Consider the following 26,562-nt stretch of genomic DNA (forward strand, 5'->3'; position numbering starts at 1 on the left):
AAATTTTGTGATTGTATTGTAATGACATAAAAGTCATCTGAATTGCTGCTGAAGAAACAAAACAAAAAACCAGTTTATGTGAAGTAGGTGAGGTAATGATTAAGTGCACAGTGATTTCTCCCTTAACAATTCAAAGTGCTCAATTAGCAGAACTTGATCCCTTAACTGAAGCTTTGAATATTCACCTTCTGTTGAGCTACAGTTTAGGTGGCCATTGTTGAAAATACAATGTTTAAATAAGATCTCTCATCTTTAGTAATGCATCTTCCTAAATGCAAGTGAGTGCCTTTTTTAGCATGATGATCAAGAGGCATTTTTGTCTCTTAATAATGCTACTGCTCAACCTTGTATTAAAAAAAATATTTCAAATTATTTTATATGTCAAATCATACTGGGTATGGTCTTGAGCCAATACTTCAGATTAAAACAAATAATTTGAGGCTTCTTTCTACTGTAATCCAGATGTACGTATTAAGGAAAACATCCTGTCATTGTTTTTGCCTATGTGGTTACAGCAGTTACCTTCTGACCTACAGTGTCTTTGACTTTCAAAATCCAAATTAATACCATCTATTTGAGCTATTTCATTCTCTTTTCTGTGGCCTAGGAAAAATGAAGTTATTTGTAAAAGCTGATGTATTGTTAGTGTTCATTCAAAGAGGTCAGCTACAACTTCTTGTTAAATTCAGCGGAAAAAGTCTGTGAGCTGCCACCTCAGCATTTTTGCAGCCGTATTTATTCAGAGATATTTACATTTCTGAGAAAATTACAACTGTGAAAAAAATTAAATTAGCTTTTTCACTTTGACATATAGTTCCTCTCTTTGCCTAAAGATTTATGATCTTGCCAAGTCATTCTCCTCATTCATATTACTGCACTTCAGTATTATGATATGTCCTTTGCGCATACATGAATGCTGCAACCTTGCACTTACTAGTGGCATTAAAATGAGTGAATAAATGTCAGAACTGAACAAGTCCTGACTGTCAAATATAAGCTTCTCTAGCATTCACGGCTAATGCTCTAATCATTGGTGCAAAACAATGAAATAATTTGCTTTCCTTACATGTTTTTACTGGCCTGGATGCATAGGGGAGTAGTGTGCTCAGTCATAATCATGCTCCACAAAGGCTGGAAATGTTCCCTTTGAGCTTCCAATCATTAGGCCAGCCGAAGTGAAGACAAGCCCATTGACAAGTGAGAAGGCAATAATTTATTTTCTGTTGATGGGTTCTGACAAATCATGGTTGGAGCAGTGGCTGCATACTGTGGGGCTACATGAAGAAAGACTGCCATGGCCCTAGATGAAGCTCTTCACAGCTCATTTAGTCCAAATGTAGCCACCTGGGTGGTGAATTGGTTCAACATACCAGCCCAGGCATTCCTGCACAAAATTAGATCACTTACAGGCAAGGCATAGGGGTTCCTACAAGGCATTAATCAATGGGGGTGGGGGGAGAGCTGTCAAAACCTGGATTTCAAAATTAAAGAACACAAGAAGGATTAAAATACAGCCACGTCAGAAATTCAGGAATGTAATTTCCATCACATAACTCCAGGTATGGAAAAGAGCTTGGAAGAAGAAATAAGATATTAAAGGTTGATTCAGTAGGGCTAGATTTTTACAGATGTTAATTAGTAAAAGCAGCATAAGGATTTATTGAGATGGGGCACATCCCCTTCAACTTTCAGCTGCCAGGTCAAATTAATTTATTTGCTTCCTACCACTGCATAACACAGTTCATAACTTCTTTAAATTTACTTTTGCCAAGGCCCAGTGATGTGGCTAGTATCTCACATCTCATGCTGTTTCAGAATACAGATGGGTATTTTATTTTTCAGGTTATGAACAGCCTGCCCCATTCATTTTATCAACTTTATTTATATTTTATTTCTACAGAAAAAAAAAACAAAACTGAAATAATATTGAGATCTGACTCTAATGGTTTTGAATATATTTTACTCTGTTTTTTAAAAAAAAAAAAAAAATGTATTTTTGTTTCCTAAGGAATTCTGATGTCTGTATTTAAAGTCAGATATCCACTTAAGCAGCATCCTTTGAATCCTCTGAATGGGAAGCTTCCTGCTAAACATTGCTTAAGATTTGATGTTTTGCACTCCCTTCATATTGGCCATTGCCCTAGAGGGAGAAAAAAGGCAAGAAACAACCAGAGGGGCAAAGTTCCTATTACCTTCAAAAAACTGTAAAGTGGACATCTCTACAAAATCTCTGTGGTAGCCCTGTCTTTCACCTTCTGCATATCTCCACTTTGTTAACTTGGAAAAGTGGAGAATCTGGGTTTCCTACTTCATAGGAAATAGCTGATATTTCTGAGATGCTTCAGAAATCAGTAAACGAGCAAGAGTTGTCTCAGTATTATCACAAATATACTCATCCGCATCACCCGCTTTCTGATGGCCATCAAAGCAGGTATCCCCAGCTCCTGCACTCAGCAGCAGCTGTCAGAAAGGAACCATTTCCCACACACATCTTCCTTTTTCAGAGGCTGGGGGTGAACAGCCCACAAGGGATAACAGCCTTCTCTGGCAGTTTGTATTTACTGCTCACACAGACATCTCTACTATGGCACTGAAAATTCAATGTGTAACCCCTACTAGCCACACAAAAAAAAATTTTTTCTTATAAAAGTAAGGATTATATATGTCAGGATATGTAAATGGCAGGATTAAGGTTTTCCCATATCACACTTGAAACATAAACCCAAATAAAAAATGTGCTATTACATCTACCAAGACAATATTTTTTTATTTACTCAGAACAAGTCTAGGACACTCATATGTAGTAATGCAGTGTAAGTGATCAGATTTAATAAGCAAATACCTAATTGGTAATCTAAATGTCTTTTAATTGTATTTATTTCTCTTCTAATCATTTTAAAATATAACTTACTTAAGAAAATGCAAAATGGAGTAGAATAGAGTTACTACCTCTTTCAGGTAGTCTTAAAGTTCTTGTTTGTCTATTATGCGAGGACGTTTGTGCAAAAAGAACAGGTCAGGGGTGATAATGGTTTATTATCATAATGTCTGCAATACAGAGGGAAATACACAACATTTAATGTGCCAGGTAATCTGTGAGCACAGTTAATTACATCAGTGTACTTTACATACTGTCAAGCTTCCTTTAAAGGGATATCTCCATCTTCTCTCCTCCTTTAATGTAATTGTATCACATTATGACCCTTAGAAGTGCCCTGAAAATACAATAGTTTAAAGGTAAAAAATAACATTATCTTTCAAACTACAGACATGATATAAAATACTATAAAATAGTATAAAATATTTGTGCTAGTTAATAATTCTTGTGGGTTTCCTCTCTGTTTTTGTTTCAGAATTTTAGTGCAGCTAATCAAAAAATAGTATAAAAACAGTGTACCCTAAATGCAGTTTCAGCTGTATGTTTCCTGCATGTTCTATTAACATTGAAAATATGGTAAAGAATTTTCCTAAACAATTTATTATAGCAGGCACTTGAAAATTTTATTTTTATTTGGCATTACTTTGTTCTCTAAAGTAGCATGACAGGATAACTGTCTTGCATAAAACCCAAGATCATCACTCTTTTTCAATGCCTATCAACCAGTTTGTGCTTAACCAAGCATTTATTTATTAGTTCTTAACGGTAAGGTCCACAAGGTTACTACACCTGAGAGAAAAATCTGTAAGACAGGCTTTCTAATTAATCACTGGGAGGGTTCAAGAAGGTCTTGTTATTTCTGTGAACAGCAGAATCTATGTAGCCTATTACAAGTGTTGATTGCTAAAACTGCACCTCATTTTTGTTTCTTCAGATCTATAGCTCTTTTTGTGCTAAACAGTAATATTCTTATCATTCTCTTTGCAAACATGCACATAAGAAGGTGTGTAGAGAGGGAGACAGGTCTAACTTGTTGCCTGTTTGCTCCTTAAGCATCTGGAAAAAGACTGATGAAAAGAAAAAAGAATATCAAGGGAAGCAATTTCAAACATGAATGGGTTGGGGTGGGGAAAATGTCAAATATCCCATATGGAAGCTTCAGACAGTGTAGAGTGAAAATAGTTCAAGATACCACTTACCCTGCATGTTACCTTATTTTGTCTAAAAGGTCAGAATCTGGTAAACATGACCATTTAATGAGATCTGCTAGGTGGTGTCCTTGCTGCTGCTCAGCCTGGGCAGAGCTCTTGCTGCTGGAATACAGGCATTTGAGAGCCAGGGAAGCTAGAAAACACGGATATTTATAACAATATCCGTGTGCTGAGATTCCATATTAGAAAGCCTTTTGAAATCAAGTTCTGGAAATTACTCTCTGCCACACCAGCTCTCCCCCAAATGAAAAATGGTCCGGTTTTAGAGAAGCTTGCCTAGCACTGGAACCAGGAGGGATGGAGAAGCCAGAGGAAACATCCCAGTAGTCACCACTATCATGGAAGTAAAATTGCCCAAACTGATCCTTATGAGTGTCATATCTCTTTGAGTAAAAAATTTGCAGCAAAGAGAACAGGTAGAACACATGGGGAAAAAAAAAAAAAAAAATTGCCTAAAGGATTATAGGATTATTTCCTTCCCTTACTTCCTCAGTGAAAACCAGAGCACACATTTTAGAAGGCTGTGAATGCTGGGCCACTGTAATCTTTCTGTGCCTTGCCAGTCTGTTAAACAGGAATACAATTCTCTCTGCGGCTGTTTTGAAGAGAATACATATTAAAAAAAAAAAAAAAAAAACAACAAAAAAAAAACAACAAAACAAGCCAAATCAAAACAAAACAAAAAAACAAACAGCTGTTCTTGTGCCACTGGAAATCTCCATACAGAAAGCTGAAAAATTGCACTACCAGTGCTCTTGTAAGGAAGCCGTTTAAAGTTCCTTGACTGGATCCCCTTCTTCCAAGCTCCTCAACACGTTTTTTTCTTCCCATTTTCATAGACCAGTGAAGCTTTCCTCTTACCTTTGTACAAGTCTTCTTCCTTTTTCATGTTAGCATGTTACTCTTGCTTTGCCATCTTACCTACATGCTTTTACGCCTCTGGAGCTCTATGAATTTCAGCCTCTTTTGAATAGGTTCTTTTTGGAAAAGGATGTCCTCATCTCTTCTGCAGGTGATGTTTCCACAGGGAGAAGTAGTAAGGAGGCTTCTTCTTCTTTATGCTTTGCTCCCTGAGGTTTCCCCTGTTTCACCAGGTCACAGGAGGGAGCCTTAATACTCCTGAGTAGCACCAAATGACAATGAGGGGTCCCCACACTGCATTTCTGCAACTCTAAGCAAAGCTACAGCTTGAATTGCTGATGTTCATTATAAATATTGATTGGATAAAAAGCCAAACTTTGATATGTCTCTTTTTTTTACTCATAAAAAAATCTTCTACAGCTGCATATTGTCTAGTGTGATAGAACTATCACACTAAGGGCCTCAAACTGCACCTAGTTGATTCTATGATTCTATGAACTAGATTTACAATTAAGAAAAAATAGCTAACAGATCATTACATGCAGTTAGACAAAGGTTGTAAATAGGTAGGGATAGCTGCACACATTTATGCTAGATTTGAGGGTGGTCAAACACTGGAGGAGGTTGACCAAAGACACCACAGACTCACCATCCTTGAAGACTTCACTGGACATGGACCTGAGCAACAGGTTACACTTGCTTGAGTGGGGAGTTGGACTAGATGTCCTCTAGAGGTCCCTTCCAACTTTGATGGTGAAAAGCAGTGAATATGTTCAGACTCCAATGGAGAAGGAACTAAAGCTCCTTTAGTTAAAAGTGCTAAAGCACCTTTAACCTATGGAACCTGGCTGAAGACTGGGGTTTTGTGAAAGTCCACCAGTCCAGTCCTCATCATAAGACAATAAAGAGATTTAGCAGTCAATTGCTCTCACACCAGAGTGACACCACTAGGAAGAATAAAAAGAGCAGCGCTATCAGTAAGACTGAGAAAGAGGAATGCTCTTGATAAAACTGAAAACTGGTAAAGCCATTTGAGATCAGAAGAGGGAGTCTGATGTAAATCCCCGAAGACTGGAGACTATTTGCAGTCTGAAAGAAGAGTACTTCAGGGCAGTCCCTACATGAGTATTAATGGAACATCCCAATGCATTGGACAAAAGCGCACTTCCCCAGTCCTGTGGCTGGCAAACAGGCACCCATATCTGAAATTGGTAAAATATAATGACTAATAGCAAATGTGTCTGAATGCTTGTGCTTCAGGCTGGTTTTGACTAAGAATAAAGTCCTCTTCCGCTCCTAATAGCATCAATTAAATCAATAACAAGGTCATATTAAACCTAACAGCCACTTGCATCAATTTTTAAATTGGAAAGCTACCATTAAAAAAAAAACAACACACCCCCCCCCCCCAAACCTGTATACTAAAATAATATTTGCAATGTGAAATTTTGTGAAGAATTATTATTTTATGGAGAAGTTCAGGCTAAAGATGGATAGAACACAGTAATCTTCAATTTTAACTAAAAGGCTGTACCCCTATCACTAAGCTGTAATTCTTACGAAAACTTCAATTAATTGGATTTTTCACCAGAACTTTTTTGTCTGATTTAAAGTACCATGTAGACTCGTTATAGAAACTTCATTTAAATATGGATTTAATTAGAAATGTTTTATAATTTTAATGAGTCTTAAAAGTCTTTTGATGAGCAGTCAGTGTAATTATGGTATTTAAAATGATTGGATAAATGCATACTTTATAATTTACCTTCCTTGCAACTGTGTTTTCATGCCGGTTATTTTTAACATGAAGAATTGTTTCATTTTGTGTCAGTTTATCCTCCTCTTCCTTCCACAAAATGTTTTATCTCTGAAATAAAATTAAATATGCATGATACTGGTAGTATTGGATAATATTGTAATAGCACAGTTAAAAATCAATCTAGGAGAGCAAAATTATTTTGGTTTTGTTAGAGAAGTGTCTAAATTGATAATTTGTTATCCAGAAGTAAATTACAGGGTAGCTCCATCATATAGGTGTTGTCTCTTTTGTGTTTGAGGAAATTACCTGCAAAATTTCTGCAGAAGACACATTGCATTTGCTATTGTGCTATCAGCGATCTGCTTCACTACTACTACATAAAGAAAGAGGCTCAGCAAATTTAGGAAAATAAGGAGGTTACAGAACTACTAGTTAAAAGGGGGAAAAAATTGACTTTTTAATGCATCCTGTGCTTTATCACACAACCTCCGTGAAGGCCATTAACTGTCACATACTGAGCCTTACAATTCATTGTTCAGGAACAGTACACATTAGCTCCTACATATCTAATAAATTGTCGTTACATTGCTTTTTGTGTATGGGTCTTTGAATATGTATTTTTATTAACAAAAACTGAGCTCATAGTAAGTCAAGTCTTTAATACAGACTAGATAAGCCAATATTAGCACAGCCTAAAGAAAGCAGCAAACAAGAATTTTACATACTGTTTCTCAGGGCTGTAAAACCTGTCTGCAGATCAGCCAGATCTCTTCTGCTGGAGTGCTCCAGGAGTGTCACATTTCCCCAAAGACCCCAGATCGTTGTACTTACTTACTGAATGAGTACTTCAGAGGAAAAATACTCGACTAAGACATAATGCACATCAACAATTCCCATTCCCTGATTTAAAATCATAGAATCGGAGACTGGTTTGGGTGGGAAGGAACCTCAAAGCTCACTCAGTTCCAACCCCCTGCCATGGGCAGGGACATCTTCCACTAGACCAGGTTGCTCCAAGCCCCATCCAACCTGGCCTTGAGCACTGCCAGGGATGGGGCAGCCACAGCTTCTCTGGGCAACCTGTGCCAGGGCCTCAGCACCCTCACAGGGAAGAATCTTTTCCTAAAATCTAATCTAAATCTATTCTAAATCTACTCTAGTAGATTTAAAGTAATCTATTTTAGTAGCTTTAGTAGATTTAAAGTAATCTACTAATTCTAGTAATCTACTAGACCAGTAGATTTAAAGATTTTAATCTCTAGTTTAAAATAGAAAGAAGTCACCGTGATCATGTCTTACTCTCATGTTTGTCTTGTAGACAGCTGGCTATAAGGTAGCCATTACTGATGAAAGCAAAACTTCAGTGTCTTACCTGGAGAAGATTATAAAAGAAGGGTAAACATGTCATGATACTTGCTTGACATATTCACACAGATCCAGCAAATTATGCTTATAGTTCCTAGCCCTATATAGATCTGTGTGTGGGTTTCCACCTTGCAGCATTAGCCAGCAGTTAATATAAACTCTGTCTTTTATCAGCAATGCTAGGTTCAGAAATCTTCCTCCTCCTTTTGAGAGGGAATATGAGGATGTATCCTCTTCTGTTAAATGGCTTTTGTTCATTCACTGTCAATTGTTTAAGTGTGAGGAGAAACTTCACTTGCACTCATGCTTTGCAATTAGATACTTGATAATATTATCCATGTACTGTCATCTTTCTATCTGTGTGCTGTCATGTGGGAAGGCTTAAAATCTGATAATTTTTGTTATAGTGTGTGTCTATTGGACTTTTCTTGTAAGTATTTGAAGTTTTCATTTTAAATCTAATTTCTTACATAGTCAAGTGGTCTGGTTCTCAGATTTCTACACAGCTTTCCAGCAGCTGCTAACTGGAAATGGTATTTTGCCATGGACTGTGTAATTTAATCGTCCCAAATACGGTTTTGGATATGTTAGTAGAATTTTTTATTTTTTATTTTTTTTTATGTTGAAGCACACTTACATTTTTCAATACAATTTTTTTATAAGCTCATTTAATTTTGGCTCTCTTGGACTTAAAGTAAAATACTTAAAATTATATTTTTCTTGTGAAAATTGTTATGAGTTTAAATCAAATTTTACTATGTGACCTTTCTATAGGTGGTGTGTCTGTCTAGCAAACACTGATTTTTGCCTTCTCAACAGCTTTATGATCTGCAATACCAATTTTGGATATTGAGAACACTACATTACCATCACATAACTTTTTTTCTGACTTAATCAAATAAATCTATGCTTATTTATATCATTGATGGGAAGCTTCCATGTATATATTTAAGATTAAAATAATATATAAGAATATTGATTCTGTTGTTTTATTCCTTTATTTTCTTTCATATGTTTTAATAACATGGGGTTTGTTTTTGGTGGAAACCAGGTTTTAAACAGTATTAACACCTTCTGATACTTTTCTGAGAACTCCTTTACTCTTTTTTACTTTTCTCCACTTTCTGTGTGCATAGGTCTTGTTCTTTTTATCTCCATGCCTTCTTTTTCTTTTTTTTTTTCTTTTTGTGATTTCAGTTGCTTCCATAAAGTTATAAAATGCTTTCAGTCTTATAAATATTTTCATCCTTGAAATTGCATAATTTCCATTTACTTATTTTTCTGTCTATTTAATGTATTCATCCAAGATAAATAATCTTCTAAATCTTTGTCATAAGATTCACCTCTTTGTGATTCTTTTATTTATTAAGCCTTTACTTTATCTTCGGATAGTATGATGACCTTTAATTCACTGTCCAACTTTTAAAATATTTAACTTACTCTTAAGTCCTTACTTACCTTAGTAATAGTCCAGCCTTGGGAGGGATGTCTATTGAATACATTCCATAACAAAATCCCCTTTTCCTTCACCAGTGGTGCTCTACTGTGCAAGTAGTTGCACATTGTTTCTTTGCAAGTGTAAATATTCCTAGTTTATAAATATTTCAAGATAGCTCTGCTTGCCAATCTAGCAGCTTTGCCAAAAAGAAGGTAACTGCTTAAGAGTGTTTGTTTTCATGTTTCTGCCTTTTCTTTTTTCCCACTTTGCAGTGTCACTGATGTTGTCACTCCCATTTTGGCTTCTCACAGCTGCCAGTCCAAGTCACAGAATTTACAGGAAATGTGGATTTGAGGAGGAGAGGAGCTTATTTGTGGTTGGAAAACCTATACCATGCCATATACGTAAACCTTGCCTCCTCTATTTTGACCTTACGTCAATTTTATGAAACTGTTTAAAGGCATTTTACACAGATTCCATCATATTTTTTTTGTACAGATACTTGCCTAGTTTTAACATCTTCTGTGATACCTGTATCTCCTGGTCTTGCAATAAATTTTCTATGTGCATTTTAAGGTGTGCAGCTTTACAGTGAAATGAAATTTCATGGCAGAGAATTAAATCCTACACAGATACTCTGGTATAGAATCATAGAATAGTTAGGGTTGGAAAGGACCTTAAGATCATCTAGTTCCATCCCCCTGCCATGGGCAGGGACACCTCACACTAAACCATGTCACCCAAGTCTCTGTTCAACCTGGCCTTGGTCACTGCCGGGGATAGAATATTAAACTTTTATAAGATAAAGGTCATAGTCTTTTCAGCAGAAGAATATGTTTGTTTTCTGCAGGACCACAGCTGGGTTTTAAACACTGATGGTGAATGTGTAAGGTAGAAGAAGTAGGTGTGGTGTCTATTTAAGTACAATTTGTATGAGCATCACATAAAAATGAGCCAGGCCTGTAGTCTTTTTGTGCTTGACCTTGCAAAGGTTCTTATGCTCATAAAAATCTTAATGTAGCCATTAGAAGCACTTCATCTCTTCATCTGAAGTGACTTAGTCACTATAAACCTATGTAGACAGAAAAAGCATACTTGTACACAGTGCTCACTTTTATCTTTTATGGTTTCAGCCCTATCTATGGCTACTTCAGATACTTCAGAAAAATTGCTGGTTAGGACAAAACCGATTGCAGGTGCCAGATGAAGCAGACATTGTAGGTTCTATGATCCTGAATTTCTTTGTAATTTCTAAATCTATCATTCCTATTAAAGATATTGAATAATTAAAACCATTTCAATGCATTTTCAACATTTTGTATATATATATATATGTATAAATATATATTATCCTAGAATAAAGCTCACATGATGTTCCACAAATATGTCGTAGGAATGCTATTTTCCTTGAGCAGAAATAGAGAATTAGAATTTCAGAAAAGAGAGAAATATTGCACTAAGTTTGACTTCATGGTCTCATTTATTGTTATATCCATAATTTCTTCATTTTCTTGGCAGATCATTATGGAGGAATTACCCTTCTGAAAGCACTGAACTTTGTGCTGATTTCTGACTTGTAAAAATAAAAAGTAGATTACCAGGAGCTTGAATATGGCAATGAATTATTACAGTAAGTCCTTGCAACCTTAGATCTACCCTAATCAGGTTTGCTCAAATGCTGTTGCTTAGCACCCTGTTCTCTGCAACATCTAGGCAGCTGCAGGGAAGTTAATAGGCTACTGGTTCCTATTTCAGTTGCTGAAAATGGCAGTAAGTGACAGGCATTTTGCCAGATACTGTAGGTTCCACCCGTATCTGGGTTTTTTTTTGGCATCTTCCCAATCTTTATATGTGGTGTCTGGACGATAAATGGATTTTATCATCTTGACTTCAGTGCACTTTGTGGATAAAGGAGAGAAAATTATATTTCTATCATGAGATTTTTGAGATTTAGAAAATGTTCCCATCCTGCATCAAGGTGAAATCCAAACTTTTCGAAGCTCATCCTGCAGAGACACAAAGCCAGGAGTCTGGCAGGTGGGGATTTCAGTGGTACATGGGAGACCCTCTATCACTCTCACATGCCTCCTGTAAGTCATTTGAATTAGAAAGATACAGACTGTCCCATAGTGACACTTCCTTTCTCCTGTGTTAAGGAATTAATAAAATCCTTGCTGAATCACTGTCGTGGTTTAAACCCAGTCAGGTAATTCGTTCGCTCACTTCCCCCCCTTTTCTTGCCCTCCCCCTGCTCTCGGAGGGACGGAGAGGAGAATCGAAAAGAATGCAACTCCCACAGGTTGAGATAAGAACAGTTTAGTAACTAAGGTATAACACAGATCACTACTGCTACCACCAATGATAATAATGATAAAGGAAATAACAAGGGAAGAGAATACATCATCTCACCACCAGCCGACCGATAACTCGCCCCCCCCCAGCCCGACCAAGCTCTGACCGATACCTCCTCCAACCCTGCAGTCTCCCAGCCCTTCCGGCTAACTCCCAGTTACATCCTGGGCATGACGTGCTGTGGTATGGAATACCTCTTTGGTCAGTTTGGGTCAGGTGTCCTGTCTCTGCTTCCTCCCGGCTTCCCCTCCTCCCTGGCAGAGCATGAGGCTCACAAAGTCCTTGGCCAAACCAAAACATCGCTTGTTATCAGCTCTGTTCCCGAGCTGAAAGTCAAAACATTGCACTGCACCAGCTACCAAGAAGGGGAAAAATGACTGCTACTGCTGAACCCAGGACAGTACTACAGCCCAGGTGGGTGCTGCACATCTTCCCTTTTTCTCACTGTGTCCCTGACCAAGGCAGCAGAGTAGCGATGTGAGCCTTGGTCCTGGCTGGCAAAGGCCAACCTGTGAAACTGAAGGTATTTGCTTGATTATTAGCTTTGAAATATGTTTTCCTTGTGCAAACAATGTAAAAGCAAGTATACACCCATAAAAAATGTTCACCAAATTGGTGTTTTCTGAGTCAGTAAAAGTTGCGAACATATGGTTTCATGAGGTTCCTAGTTGCAGATATATATGCACATAATCCCAAGTGAGTTCCCACTCCCAAAAATCAGTGGGAATAAATATCATTTAGATGATAGCAATAACAAACCTGTGCAGTTTAATTTAATCTGCATGTCTCAACCAAGTGTTTGCACGGTGTTACTGTTTCTTTCTGCCATGTCTTTTTCTTCATCCATCTCCTCCCTGATTTGTGACTTCCATCCCTGACACCATATTTATCTTACACGACAAGCTGCAAGCCTTTTTGCATCATCTGTCAGATAATGCCATCCTTAGCTTATGTACCTTACAAAACAATCCCAGTAGAAAGTTTGGCATGTAATTTTCCAAATGTTATTCTAAATAACCTGTTTGTCAATTAACAAAATCCTCACTGGAAGACATACAAAATTGGTATTATATATAGTATGCTCAGAGAATTTAAGTTTTAGCATATTATATCCATGTTTGGTTTTTTCTTTTTATACCACATGTTTTTGGCTATTGCAACACTAACAGATGATTAATTAAAAATAATGTAATAGGCCAACTCCTTCAGTATTCATATTAAGTAGAGCAAAATTCCTCAATCACTGCTTGTATTAGAAAAGGCAGTATTATACCTAAATTATTCTACTGGATGAATCTTTAAAACAATATTTGTACAGTAGTATTTAACTTTCAAGGTATGGAGGAGTGGGAAAAAGCAACAGTAAATATGAGTTATATTAAGACATTTCATCACGTAGTATTTCTGTTTAATCAATTCCCTATTTAACAACTATTCTAAATATGTATCTTGCAATATAGTAAACACTGTTTAAAGTTAAAAGATTTCCATGTTGTCGTGGTTTAAAACCAGTCAGGCAGCTCGTTCACTCACTCCCCCCGCTTCTTTCCCTACCCCTATTCCCGGAGGGACAGAGAGGAGAATGGAAAAGAATGCAGCTCCCATGGGTTAAGAACAGTTTAGTAACCAAGGTATAACACAAATCACTACTGCTACCATCAATAATAATAATGATAAGGGAAGTAACAAGGGAAGAGAATACAACACCTCAGCACCAGCCGACCAATAACTCGCCCTCCCCAGCCCGACGAAATACCAACTGATATCTCATCCAACCCCAGAGTCCTCACCCTTCTGGGTAACTCTCAGTTACATCCCGGGCATGATGTGTTGTGGTATGGAATACTTCTTTGGTCAGTTTGGGTCAGCTGTCCTGTCTCTGCTTCCTCCCGGCTTCCCCTCCTCCCTGGCAGAGCATGAGGCTCAGAAAGTCCTAGGTCAGACTAAAACATCAGTGTTATCAGCTCTGTTCCCCAGCCAAAAGTCAAAACACAGCGCTGCACCAGCTACTAAGAAGGAGAAAAATGACTGCTACTGCTGAACGCAGGACACATGTGTATGCATATTGACTAAATTCATTAATCAACACGATCTTAAAATGTATTTAATATGCAGATTTACAAAATTAACTTTTCATAGATGCTTTTCTCAAGATCAGTTTACATATACCAGAGCTCGGTGTGCCATTCTGTAGAGTCACCAGTCTTTGTAATGGGTCAAAGCCAAAGAAAACTGTCTTTGTTTATACATCTTTCTCCAGTTAACAACAGTGTAAGGAATGGACCTGATCTTAGCAGAGAAAGAAAAGCTCTTCTCAATTTATTCAGGAGAGCTATTGGGGAATTTCTTCTAGCTCTTGCCTTTACCTTGGTTGCAAGACGTTGGTTGCATGACTGATTTCCAATAATTTCAGTCTTTTCACTTACCTTTCTTTTCTCGGCCTTTGTGGCTTTCTTATTTCTGCTTGTATTAGGTAACGCTGATACAGGCAATATTACCTTGCATGGAATGAAGTGGGGAAAATTACTAGTTTTTCAGCTCCAAACATGAACTATTTATTTATTTACTTTGCATTAACTTTTCTGTAAACAGTTGCAATACAGGACTGAAAGAACTAAATGACAAACAGTGAAACACACTGTGGACAGGGATCCTGTTTCTGTTATCTTCATGTCCTCCTCTGTATTTGCTTATTCAACTATTTGCTAGTCTAATATTGATTTGTTAGGCTATGTAGATTTTTACCTACAGATTTTATGATTCTTCTTTGGGATGCATCAATTGGTTAGTGCATTTTCAGTCTGGCCCCAGTAATCCTCAGGGAGAGCAAGGTTGTACAACCAGTTACTAAATTTTGAAAATAAAATAAGAAGCAACTGCTAGGCTTCTGGGCTTGTTAAATTCTTTTTTCATCTCGTATTTTGTTTTATTTTGGGTATATTCTTTCCCAATCTCTACCATTAAAGAGTTCATCCTGACTCAGTATTAGCTATTAATGGTCAGGCCATATAGTGCACAGATGCCATATAGTGGCCTTTCAAGAATGCTCTTCAGAATTGAAAAACATGATTGTAGATTTTGTTATGCTATCATCCATTTTCTATAGGAAAAGACATACAGGCACTACTCACATGCTCTTCTTTACTGGAGGGATCACTTCACCCTGCAAGTGTCAGAAAGGGAAATAAAGTACTGATGCGCAGTACAGGTGCCTGGTTTTGGCTGGTTTACTTCAGTATTTTAGCTATTACAAAAGTTATAATAACTTTGATTTTTCTACATAGGGATAATTTGCATGGACAAAGTCATGTAAAGGCAATGTCCTTCCTACTCTCAGCGTAGAAGTGACTCAAATTAAGTTGTTGGACGTTGTTCCTACAAGCTCATCCAAAGCCTTGGGAAGTTATGGGGGCTTTTATTCACTAGTAGGAGCATTTGACACATGGCAGAAGACCTGTGACCACTGTTGTCTAAACAAGAGAATTTTCCTCCCCCAGAGTTCTGAGCTGGGCAGGAGGCCAGGACACCCAGAAAACCAACTTCCCCCACCACCAAGCCTGGGACTTTTCCCTGCCTGACTACACCTTCCCCTGGGAAGCCTTACTGAAAACCATATGGTCATGCCAGAAAATATACCAGCCAGGAGTGAAATAGGTGCATTCCAGTGGCAGCTGGATTATACTGAAATATGTGTAGGTAGTCCTTTTAATACCACCTTAGGATAAAAATACCATGTGATTTTATTTACACATGGTATTGGGATTATATTCCCTCTAGGGTGGTTCTGGTTGTGTACCATCTTGCAATATTCTGTATTGGATTGTTGTCAGCATTTTCAATAAGGCACTCTATACTTTTAAGGTAGTGTATAAATGTACCATCTTCAAAGATAATTCAGATTGCAAGCTGAAGGTTTAGAATGTGTAAAATGCCAATATTAAAGTTATCTGAACAACTTAAAGCCTGCCCTCATCAGGGCAGCTATGGCCTCCTTCACTTGTGCCAATACCACATAAGAGAGCAGGGAGCAGCTCACACAGAGTGCTGTCACTGACATCTATCTACAACACTCTGTCATGCCACATAGAAATATACAACAATGCCATGTTTAGTTACACAAATGCATAGTAGTCATGGCAAGATGCAGCTGCAACTGCACAAGGGACAACTATGCCATAAGGGACAGCACTAATGTTGGGGTAATGTCTCCTTTGGTGAGGCTGCCTTCTCGGGTTCCTACAGGTGTGAAGGAGACATGGTGTTTTTGTGCCATCTGGGGTAGCTCCACATGGTATGGGGAAATAAAATGAAATGAAGGGAGGCTTCAAGACCTGGGACTGCTTGACCTGGAGAAGAGATGGCTCACTGGGACCTTAACCTTGAGTATGGACTCCTGATGAAAGGAGTGAAGATGATGGTTTCTTCTCAGTGGTGTCCAGTGACAGGACAGAGGCAATGGGCACAACAGGAATGCAGGAAATTCTGTCTAAACAGAAGAAAAAAACTTGTTTTTCCTCCAGGGGTGGTCTGGCTCTGGACCAGGTTGTCTGAGGAAGTGTGTCTGTCCTTGGAGATGCTCCAATGGGACACAGCCCTGAGCAACCTGCTCCAGGTGGTCCTGCTTGAGATAAACACAGCCTTTGACACCTACCATATCCCAGGATGGGGCATCCCTGGTCCTTCTGGGACATGGAGGAATTCTGGCCACAGGCCAGGCAGAGATGGGTTTTTCTTTGGTATGAACACTGAAAGGACGTAGGCTTTTTCAGCAGCCTATCATTTGTCCAAAACCTATTGGTACCAATAAAAAACAGCTTCCTGGTTCCCCTAAACTTTCTGCTTAGGCTGCACATTTTTTTCTGCAAGTTATGAACTGAGAGGGATTCTTCTAAAAGAAAGAAAAGAAATATTTTTTAAAATTAAATGCATTAAGAAAAGTAGGGGATTACACTAGTCCCACAGTAATCTGTGTTTTCAAATTATTCATCTTTCTATGCTATTATAATAGCCCCATTTTAACAAATGGAGGAAGTTTCTTGTTGACAAAATATGAATTTTTTATATTCCTAAGCCACAAAGCTGTCAAATTATCAAATATAATTTCTCTGCAGATATATCTTATGATTGTATTTACAGAACATATATATGCCACAGTAACCATATTTGAAAGCTTAATCCTTTAAAGTATTTACATTGGGCTTTCAACATTCACTATGGAAAGCCTTTTTAAATTGAAATAAAAAGGGGAGGGGTGAAGAAAGGGAACAACCAGTGCATGATGTGAAGAGCAGGATTTTTTTAGTAGAGGCAGTTTTGGTTCCTAAACTCTACCATGTAAACATATGCAGGTAAAACTTATATTTACTGAATAGAAATGTTGCCAGCACTGTAATTATAAGACACTAACTTTTGTGAATTTGAGCCTCTTAATTTTCTTTTAAAAATACATTAATGCTTAAAATAATTAATTTTATGTACTGACTACCAAGTTATTTAAAATGACTGAAAATGTGAATGCTTTGTATATTCACCTCCAAGTACTTAGTGTAGACACAGTGTTATTGATCCCATTCTTCCATAAGAACTGCCATCTTGAATGCCTTCATTCATTACTCTGTTAATAGCATGAGTATATGTAATATGTATATATATAGGTATATATAGGTACGCTGTATGCATATATATGTGTTTGCACAATCAAGCATACAGTGTTCCTAATTCAGATATTCAGATAAACAACTTCATGCATACACTAAAGGCTTTTGGGATGGTCTAAAGAAGAAACAAATTAATGGGGACAGGATAGAATCTGTAGGCAACAAGCACATGTGATCTGAGCACAATTATTTCTGTGATGTCATTATAAGAAATCATCCTTTGTGAATAAACTTTGTTTAAGATTATAAGTTACACTAACAGAGAATGCGATTTGCTCCAAATCTGAGTAAAGCACAAGTCCAGCAAACTGAAGGTCTGTGTATTATCGTTATTGTTATTTGTTGAGGGCTTTTTTTTTTAAACTTATTTTAAAAGCAACAGCAAAAATCAAAATGCTTTGTTTTAAACACAAAATCCTTTACACATACTTGGTTATCTGAAAAGCCAAAAATGTCAGTTAAATAAATTTCTGAAATAAAAAAGAAAACATATCGAAATGCTATTTTCAACAAGACCTTATATCATTTACTTATAAAACATTGCTATAGAATGTTTGCACATTGAATTTAAATTTATAAGGTTCACCTTAATTAAAGTTGCTCAGCAGTGAAAAGTAACTTAAAATCTGCCGTTACTCAAAATCTTTCAGCCAATATTTTTCACCAATTATTAGGATAAAAAGCTGTATTTATTAAATTGCAAAGGAGGGAGTGACAGGCATCTCCTGTACAACTGCTAGCTCAGGTGTCAGCATTTGCTTCATCCCATTAAAGCATTATAGTTCTGGGATCCTGCTGATATATGTATATTTCTATACGCCTTTTATTCTTTATGGATTCCAGCATGTAAGTCACCCCAAAATCCACTGAGATGCAATAACAAGTCCCTTCTCAAAGACTTACACTGAAGTGACGGAAAGGCAAGAGGAGAAGGTGTGGGACACAAGAAGCCATATGGGAATTCATATGCCTTAGTCCAAGAGGAGTATTAGTGTATCAGATCAGTGTGGAAGAAAACTGTTAGAAATTCATGATTTCTCTCCTTTCTTACTTTAGGATTTATGCAAATTAAAATCTCAAGTGCTCTTGGGAGTAAATATCTAGGTGCCTGAAACATCTGGTTTCATTTCACTGTAGTTGTGTTCATTTTCTGACAGCTTGTCACTCTCAGAAGTGTACATATTAGCCTTCTGTTGTTTAGTATATTCCCTTTTCTCTATCAGTGTCTCTTATCATTAATTAATTAGATGCATCATATGTACATATATGCATACACATATTTAAGTTTTCTCACCCAAGCTGGACACATACTTAACAAACCTTTATTAAAAGCATCTTTCTGGTTTGTGACACACTATGACATCGACAATCACAGATTCCTAGAATCCTAGATTTACAGAAGGGTTTGCTCATTTAATTCCAACCCTCTGCCATGGGCAGGGACATCTTGCCCTAGACCAGGTTGCTCTAAGCCCCTTCCAACCTGGTCTTGACATTATTACAATATTATTACATTATTAGTATTAATATTAGTGTTGGTATTTTTATTATTATTATTATTAATATAGCATATTGTATGCATTATGTATTATCCATTATAAGCTATATATTATGTATTGTATTATATATTGTACTGTAATATATTATGCTTTATATAGTACATTATTGTGAGGTAAATGATGTTGGACCTAGAGAAGCAGTACACAGTCTGTGTTTAAAAAAAGAAATCTCAGAAACCTGAAAATAAAATTCAAGAGACATCCTGCTGCCACAGAAACCTAACAAACTGGAGTATCTGCAGATAAGATGTGGTGACAGCTTCAGCAAACCTAGGTCAGTGTGAGCTGAATTCTCTCAAATGTCCATTATTTAAAGCTCTGCAGTTAATAAAGACTTGTAAGAATGCACTGAAAAATGGAAATTTAACTTACTGTTTTTTTTTAAAAACCAACTGAAATGTTGAGGTTGTAGACCTTTCCAATTTTCTATTGTGTTAAAATTGTGAACAAAAAAAAAGATTTTAAAATATGGGATGTGTGATAGCCCCCAGTAACAGGGAGGCTCGGTAAATACTGCCTCTCCTTCCTTATTGTATCTGGAAAGTTTCTAAAAATTTTTCTGTGTTGCCTTCCTCTGCCCTCGATAACATCCTTTGTAGCTGTATTCTTGCCCTGGAAAAGTGTCTTTCATAATTTCATTCCAACACTTCTGCAGTTTCTATTTCAGTTCAAAACTTCTTAAATATCCTTATAATGTCTTAACTTCAGAGCTGGGACAGGTTAACCTGTGATTCAGAGCTTCATTCTCTTCTCATGGCATACTTTTTACAGTGTTTCCCATGTACCGATATCTTCAGTAGATCGAAATAGTGTTTCTTCTTTTGGCTTGCTCTTTGGAATTAGGAGCAACTCTGTTCATCCCTCAGAGCTCTGTCTTACTTTATTTTTTTCCTCATTCCCATTCTAATGGCATATAGATAATTAAAAACATAAATAATAATTCTCATGGTGTCTTCCTGCATATCCTCTAGTAAATAAGTATTATTTTATTCATTGGTAAAACTCTGGGAGGGCGTTTCTCCTGACATTTGTGTATATGTAAGAGAGGAATTTGGCAAAATTGTACTGACATTTTTAGGTTTTATTTATTTCTGAATATGATGAACACTGATTTTCACATAGACTGTCCTGGAAGCAATACAACTTACCAATACAGGGGAGGATTGATAATTTTGGATGAATAAAAACAAGTGAACTATTTTGTGTTAGGTAGACATAGAGATGTTGTCCCAGTTGTGTGATTTCAGGCTGGATATCACTACCAGAACCTTTACATGCAGTGTTTGTTCTTTGTTCTGTAGTGCAGTAGTTGCATATTTGATGGCTGTCTGGCCCCCTCTTTTTTTACTGTTTTTCAAGGGAGTATGTGTTTAGTAGATGGATTAAAGAGAGATTAAAAAATCAGAAAAACTTATTACATAAATTTCTGAAACAAAGCAGACATTTTTTGAACAGTTAGTACTTAAGGAGTTAAACTGTTAGTTACAATCCTAACTAAATACTTTTAATCAAATGCAATCTGATTAAACTACCACAGACTTACCTTTTAGTTTAATATTACCATTAGAAAAAAAAGTAAAATATTGCCCCACATAGAAACAGAAAGATTTTTCAGGACTTGAGACTATGGACAAAATTTGGATTTAGTTGGCTGTCTAACATTGATGTAAATGTGTTTCCTGATCTATAATTTCTCATGTTAAAAAAAAAAAGTGTATTTATAACTGAAATATTAAGTGAAACTTACAGAAATTTATATTCTTCTATTACCTAAAAATGGCAAATGAGATAGCAGATGCTGAAATTTCTTGTCTTGTGGTGAATTATAACATGCTGGACATTGATAGAACAATTATATCACTGTTTGCAAGAGCTTAATCCACAGCTGTGTCTGTCATGAACTTCAGGAAGCAAAAGGCAATTCATTAAAATGCTCCATGAGCTGGTAGCAAGGTGTTGTATTTTATTTAACTGCATCATTTCTCTACCAGTTACAGTTCAGTGTAAAAGAACACTACTGGCTTTACTGGCAGTATTCCATGACATTTAAATGTGTAAGTTTACTTTTTATTGAAAATTAAAAAATACGTGGAAATTCAAACATATTGATCTATCATAAGAAATCTTGAGAACTGTACAAAAATACCAAACTCTATCACTTTCCATCTCAGGTATATCAGTATACTCCAGCACAAAGGCATAATGATTGCTTCAGCCAAAGATGTTTGAATGCAGTAAAGGTCCTGTATGAGAACAGGACGTGAGATGATGGCCTATGAGTAGGCTGGAGTTTGCAGAAGGCAAAAACAAAACACCAAAGCGCCTGTCTGCTTCATACCTGGTTTGTCACTTTTTCTCTCTCTGTCAATGGCTGGGAAAGACATGGTCAGTCTCATCTTCATAAAGCCACTAATAATGTTTATTAAAATTATATTCTTCAAGGAGCAAGCATAAGGGCAAGTATGGAGATGTCTTTTGGAGAAAATGCAATCGTTTCAAGTCTACTCAAGTTTAAAATGCTGCAAGAAATACCTGCCCATGAAAAATAATCTTTAAACAGAAAGGGACCCCAGGACCAGCTGAACTGGTAGGGCTCCACAGCTGCAAGCACAGAGTGTAAGAGAACATGCCACAGCTGGCAGTGCACATTAGGGTTAAGTCCCCTGCAGAAAATCTGCACCTACTAAACAATGGGATGAATTTCATATCAATTTCAGAAAATTGCATTGATTAGTTTATTATGCACAAACTCTTGCTTTCTTTTGCCTCCTTCAGTTTACAGTGTTATGTATAAATTAATGCATTTAGACAGAAGTTTGAAAATTACAGCAAACCAGTTTATTGGAGAAATTGAAGGTATGTGGAAAATATTTAATGTAAATTACCTGAAACGACTCTAAAGTCACATAAAGATAAAAGGGAATGCAACATAAGTTTATGCACCTTTTTTGTGTTCTTTTCCCACGTTTGCTTTCTTATAGAATATTTGGCAAAAAGGGACTTTCTCTATTCAGGCTCACCGTTGTTATTAAAATTCCTCTTGAAAACAGTGAAGTTTTCCAGTGGTAATTCACCACATTAAAACTAGATAAGCTTAAGAGCTTGTGGTGCTTGAATTCTGAACATTTACCTATGTTAGGATGTTTGAATGGCACTTTGATTTAGATTAGATGTGAATTATGACATCTTAGCACAGTATCAAATACATTGCTGGTGTTTGATGCATAGCAACTGTTAAGTACAGCTATTGTTCAGTATTGAAATTTATATTTTCAGCTATCTAATATACAGCTATACAGTTATAGTCTCATCATTTGCCAACACTTCCCTGAAAGAGGACCTGAGATATTAGCTATTTCATAGGAAATAACAAAGATGGCATTGATTTCTTTTTTCCTTCCTTGTATAAAGTTCTACATTATGTGGCATTTTTCAGGACCTTAAGGAATGCAATAGATATCAAAATACTACACAAGCACTACTAGCAATACATAAAATACCACTATAAAATTATATTAGGGTGACCCCTTCTATAAACTGTTCACTTTTAGACATTGTTTTGTATAAGCTTTAGAAAAGGGTATGGTTAATCTCTCAACTATATTAATAAGTAGTTTTCTAAATGTGAAAAGAATTCTGAGTTTAAAAGTACTCTTAGATTTTATTTCAATTTTGTTCACATTTATTATTGCTTGTAAATTTTTGCATATTTTTTTCCTTTAATTTTTACATCCTTGTTATAACTGATGAACTGTAATAAACAATCTTAGTAACTAATCAAAGAGTAGCTATTAAAGTAAACTTATTAATGGGACTTCTTAAAATGTGGCAATCTGCTACAGGTAAAATCTGTGTCACTTTGGGTAATCCCTATACACATACTACTGTATGTATTTTATTTCTGATTTAATAGACTTCAACTTTGCTATGAAATGTATATACTTCCTTTTGATCTGTAACAAGCAGCTAAATGTAATATATAGTGCCTATTATGGTTTTTAAAAAGTGCCTTCATAGGAATATAATTTACAAAATATATGCAATATTGCAACAGAAAATCAAAGCAGCAAATGTATCACCCTGTATTAAAGCCAGCCCTGCTAAAATGTCCAGCATGTTTTTTAGCATATGCACAGAAGATTTTCCTCTGCACCTCTGCAAACACATTTACTGTTTCTTTACCTTTTATAATTCAGTATAGTGGAGAGACAAGAGTATCACAAAACATAGTCCTGCATACTCATTTATATAAATGGATATGTTGGTGCTAATTATAAGCAAGGATAGCACATGGAGACAGCTGGAATTACTGGATCTTCTTAGGGCACTGAATATTTCTCCCCTTGCACTTTGTTATCTTGCAGATGTGCAAGACAAGACTTCTGCCCCTCTTGCATTTTTTTTATGAAAAGAACCAGAAGCCCTCCAAGAGCTAGTTATCCGCTTTGACCTCATGATCTAAGGTCTAGACTGACCAGCAGAAAACTTGTGATTCCTGTATTTATCTGTGCTGACCTGGTTTGCTCTATCTGTCTGAAAAAAAAAAAAAAATGTTTACGGCTAATGTTTTTTTTTTTTACCCCTTTGTCAGCCTCCTGCGACACAGAAAGGAACAGCATACAGATAAAAGCAATTCAGGTGAACATATTATGTAGGCATAATTAGAGTGATACAGAGTTTAGCTGACTATGCATCAGCATTATTTCTGCATTTATTATCCTGATTTTCTGCAAGGGAGTACTGTGTGACTCTTAAGGTTTCATATTTAATTAACTGCTGTTAAATAAATTTCAAATTTTTTTTGAACACTTAATTCTGTAAGCATACAAGTAGCATTGGCCTGAATACACTGGCCTGAATACTTGCAATGCTACCCTAAAAATTACAAAGGTGATTTTATTCTAAACATATGCTTTCTTTTTAACTCTGAAGAATATATGGAAAGTTGGGCTCATATGAACTCCAAGCAAAATGTAGACAGTGATGTGATGGATTGGTTCATATAATTTCAGTACCCTTTTGAAATGCTGATTTTATTTAATCTTCAGTCAAGACACAGATTAAAAATACATGCCACCTATGTATTTGGAAATTTTCTCTAAGAGCCACACTACTAATAATTTGAAAGAACAGAGGTGTGCATGTTGGCTGTTCAACTGATGAAGCTTGCATTTTGAAAGTTATTCAGGATGATAATTTCATTCACATTTCTTGAACTGGCTAGTTGGATTTGTACCAATTACTGTTGCCAAAACAACTGCGACATTTTAGATAGGCTAGTAAAAATATGTTCGATTTTGGACAAATTTTTGAATAGGAAGTATTGATTCTTTTTCCATTTGAACTCAAACACCTGATTTCCCATCCCATTTAGGAGAGCAAAGATATTCTGTAGCCTTCTCGTTTACTGTCTAGTAGTCTTTTAGAAAAAAATAATGTCCTCAGACTTTAGGCCTATGAGTGGCAAAATTTCTACACTAGATGAGGGACCAGGTGTTTGTCAAGCTCATTTCATAGATCTTTAATTCATGGATACCGTTAAGTGAATGCATAGAAGACATTCTAATCCTCATTGGACCTGCTTAAATGCTTTAAAAATAGACTACTTTTTGCTAGAATGATAATGCAATGTATTAGTAATAACTTGATATAAAGTCAACACTAGAGAATGTCCAAACTGGATGACATTGAAGATTTTTACCAATGCTAAATTTTAAGTTTCAATGAAATGTGCTGACAAGTATGAAGGCACTATTTTTAAAAGGAATCTGCTTATTTATTATTAAGCTTCCTTTAGCCAAGTGTGCTAGATTTCTGTGTTACACCTCCAGCAATAACTGTTTTGAATGTATTTAATTTAGCATTTTCATCTTTCTAAGCAAAAAGCTTTCATTTCATTGTCATCTTTCTAAGTGTCGTGGTTTAAACCCAGTCAGGTAATTTGTTTGCTCACTTCCCCCCCTTTCTTGGCCTCCCCCTGCTCCCGGAGGGACGGAGAGGAGAATCGAAAAGAATGCAACTCCCACGGGTTGAGATAAGAACAGTTTAGTAACTAAGGTATAACACAAATCACTACTGCTACCACCAATGATAATAATGATAAAGGAAATAACAAGGGAAGAGAATACATCATCTCACCACCAGCCGACCGATAACTCGCCCCCCCCAGCCCGACCAAGCTCCGACCGATACCTCCTCCAACCCTGCAGTCTCCCAGCCCTTCCGGCTAACTCCCAGTTACATCCTGGGCATGACGTGCTGTGGTATGGAATACCTCTTTGGTCAGTTTGGGTCAGGTGTCCTGTCTCTGCTTCCTCCTGGCTTCCCCTCCTCCCTGGCAGAGCATGAGGCTCACAAAGTCCTTGGCCAAACCTAAACATCCTTGTTATCAGCTCTGTTCCCGAGCTGAAAGTCAAAACACTGCACTGCACCAGCCACCAAGAAGGGGAAAAATGACTGCTACTGCTGAACCCAGGACACTAAGCAAAAAGCTCCTCTACTCAAAAATATGCAACAAATCAAATTAATTAAAATGAATCAATTCAATTGGTGAAGTGGTGGTTTGGAATGACTCTGAGGACCATAAATTCAAATTAAGGCTTATACAATTTCATCCTGGCTTTGGAGAGGCGCCTTAGTCCATTAGCAAAAGGAAAAAGGGAAACTGGTCACCCTGTTTGACAGCATTCACCCTGGGATGCTTGCAGAAGTAACCATGCTGAGGGCTCATGTAGCCAGATATTATAAATATATCATAAAACAGAGAACGAAGCAGATGGTTATAATAACTAATTTTACCTAATATTAATAATCAGATCAGGCTAAGTATGATAGTGGTTGTACATGAGTGGGATTGCTGCAAATTGCTGCAAAACTCTGATCATAGACATAGTGTTTATAATTTTATTCATAGTATGCTTTGCTTGTTCTGATACTCATCAATTGAGGCGATAATGTGGGTTGTCACATTCAGTTTTTAAGGTAAAAGTATGATGGATATATGCTAATTCGTACGTGTTCATTGAATATATTTTTCCTGACTGTGTTTTAATTATCAGATTGTACTACAGAGCACTTGTTCTTTTTTCTGGTTTTAGTAAGCTTTTAAACACAGTTATAAAAAGTACATCCCACGCTTTATTGCAAATATCGATTGTCCTCTTTTGCAAATATGATGAACTCTCAACATTCTGTATTACATTTGATTTATTCACCAATCTAAACTTGTATATGGCTTTTGGTTTCTGCAGTCTGAATGAGAACCTAATGTATGTGAGAACAGGACTAAGGTATTGCTCCTGACATGAGTTTCATAAAAGCAGTCTTTATTCTGATGCTCCTCTACATCTCTCCTACTTTACAGGATCATCCTATGCTCATTTATATCCACTGGATTTAATACTTGAAAATATTATTTCTGTATTCAGTATTCATGCATTACCTTTTGTCTTCAGCTGGTCTGAACTGGGAACCTACACTTTA

At 36.6% G+C, this 26,562-nt stretch overlaps 1 protein-coding gene across 3 annotated transcripts in view; it reads left to right on the top strand.

Moving 5' to 3' along the window:
- KIAA0825 (KIAA0825 ortholog) overlaps positions 1-26,562 on the top strand; it is a 247,886-nt gene that overhangs the window by 218,532 nt on the left and 2,792 nt on the right. The gene's annotated exons all lie outside the window — the stretch shown is intronic.

The sequence above is a fragment of the Pezoporus occidentalis genome, unplaced genomic scaffold (genome assembly GCF_034315485.1).
Source record: "Pezoporus occidentalis ecotype Australia unplaced genomic scaffold, CSIRO_AGI_Poc_V1 ctg197, whole genome shotgun sequence".
NCBI classification, from domain to species: Eukaryota; Metazoa; Chordata; class Aves; order Psittaciformes; family Psittacidae; genus Pezoporus; species Pezoporus occidentalis.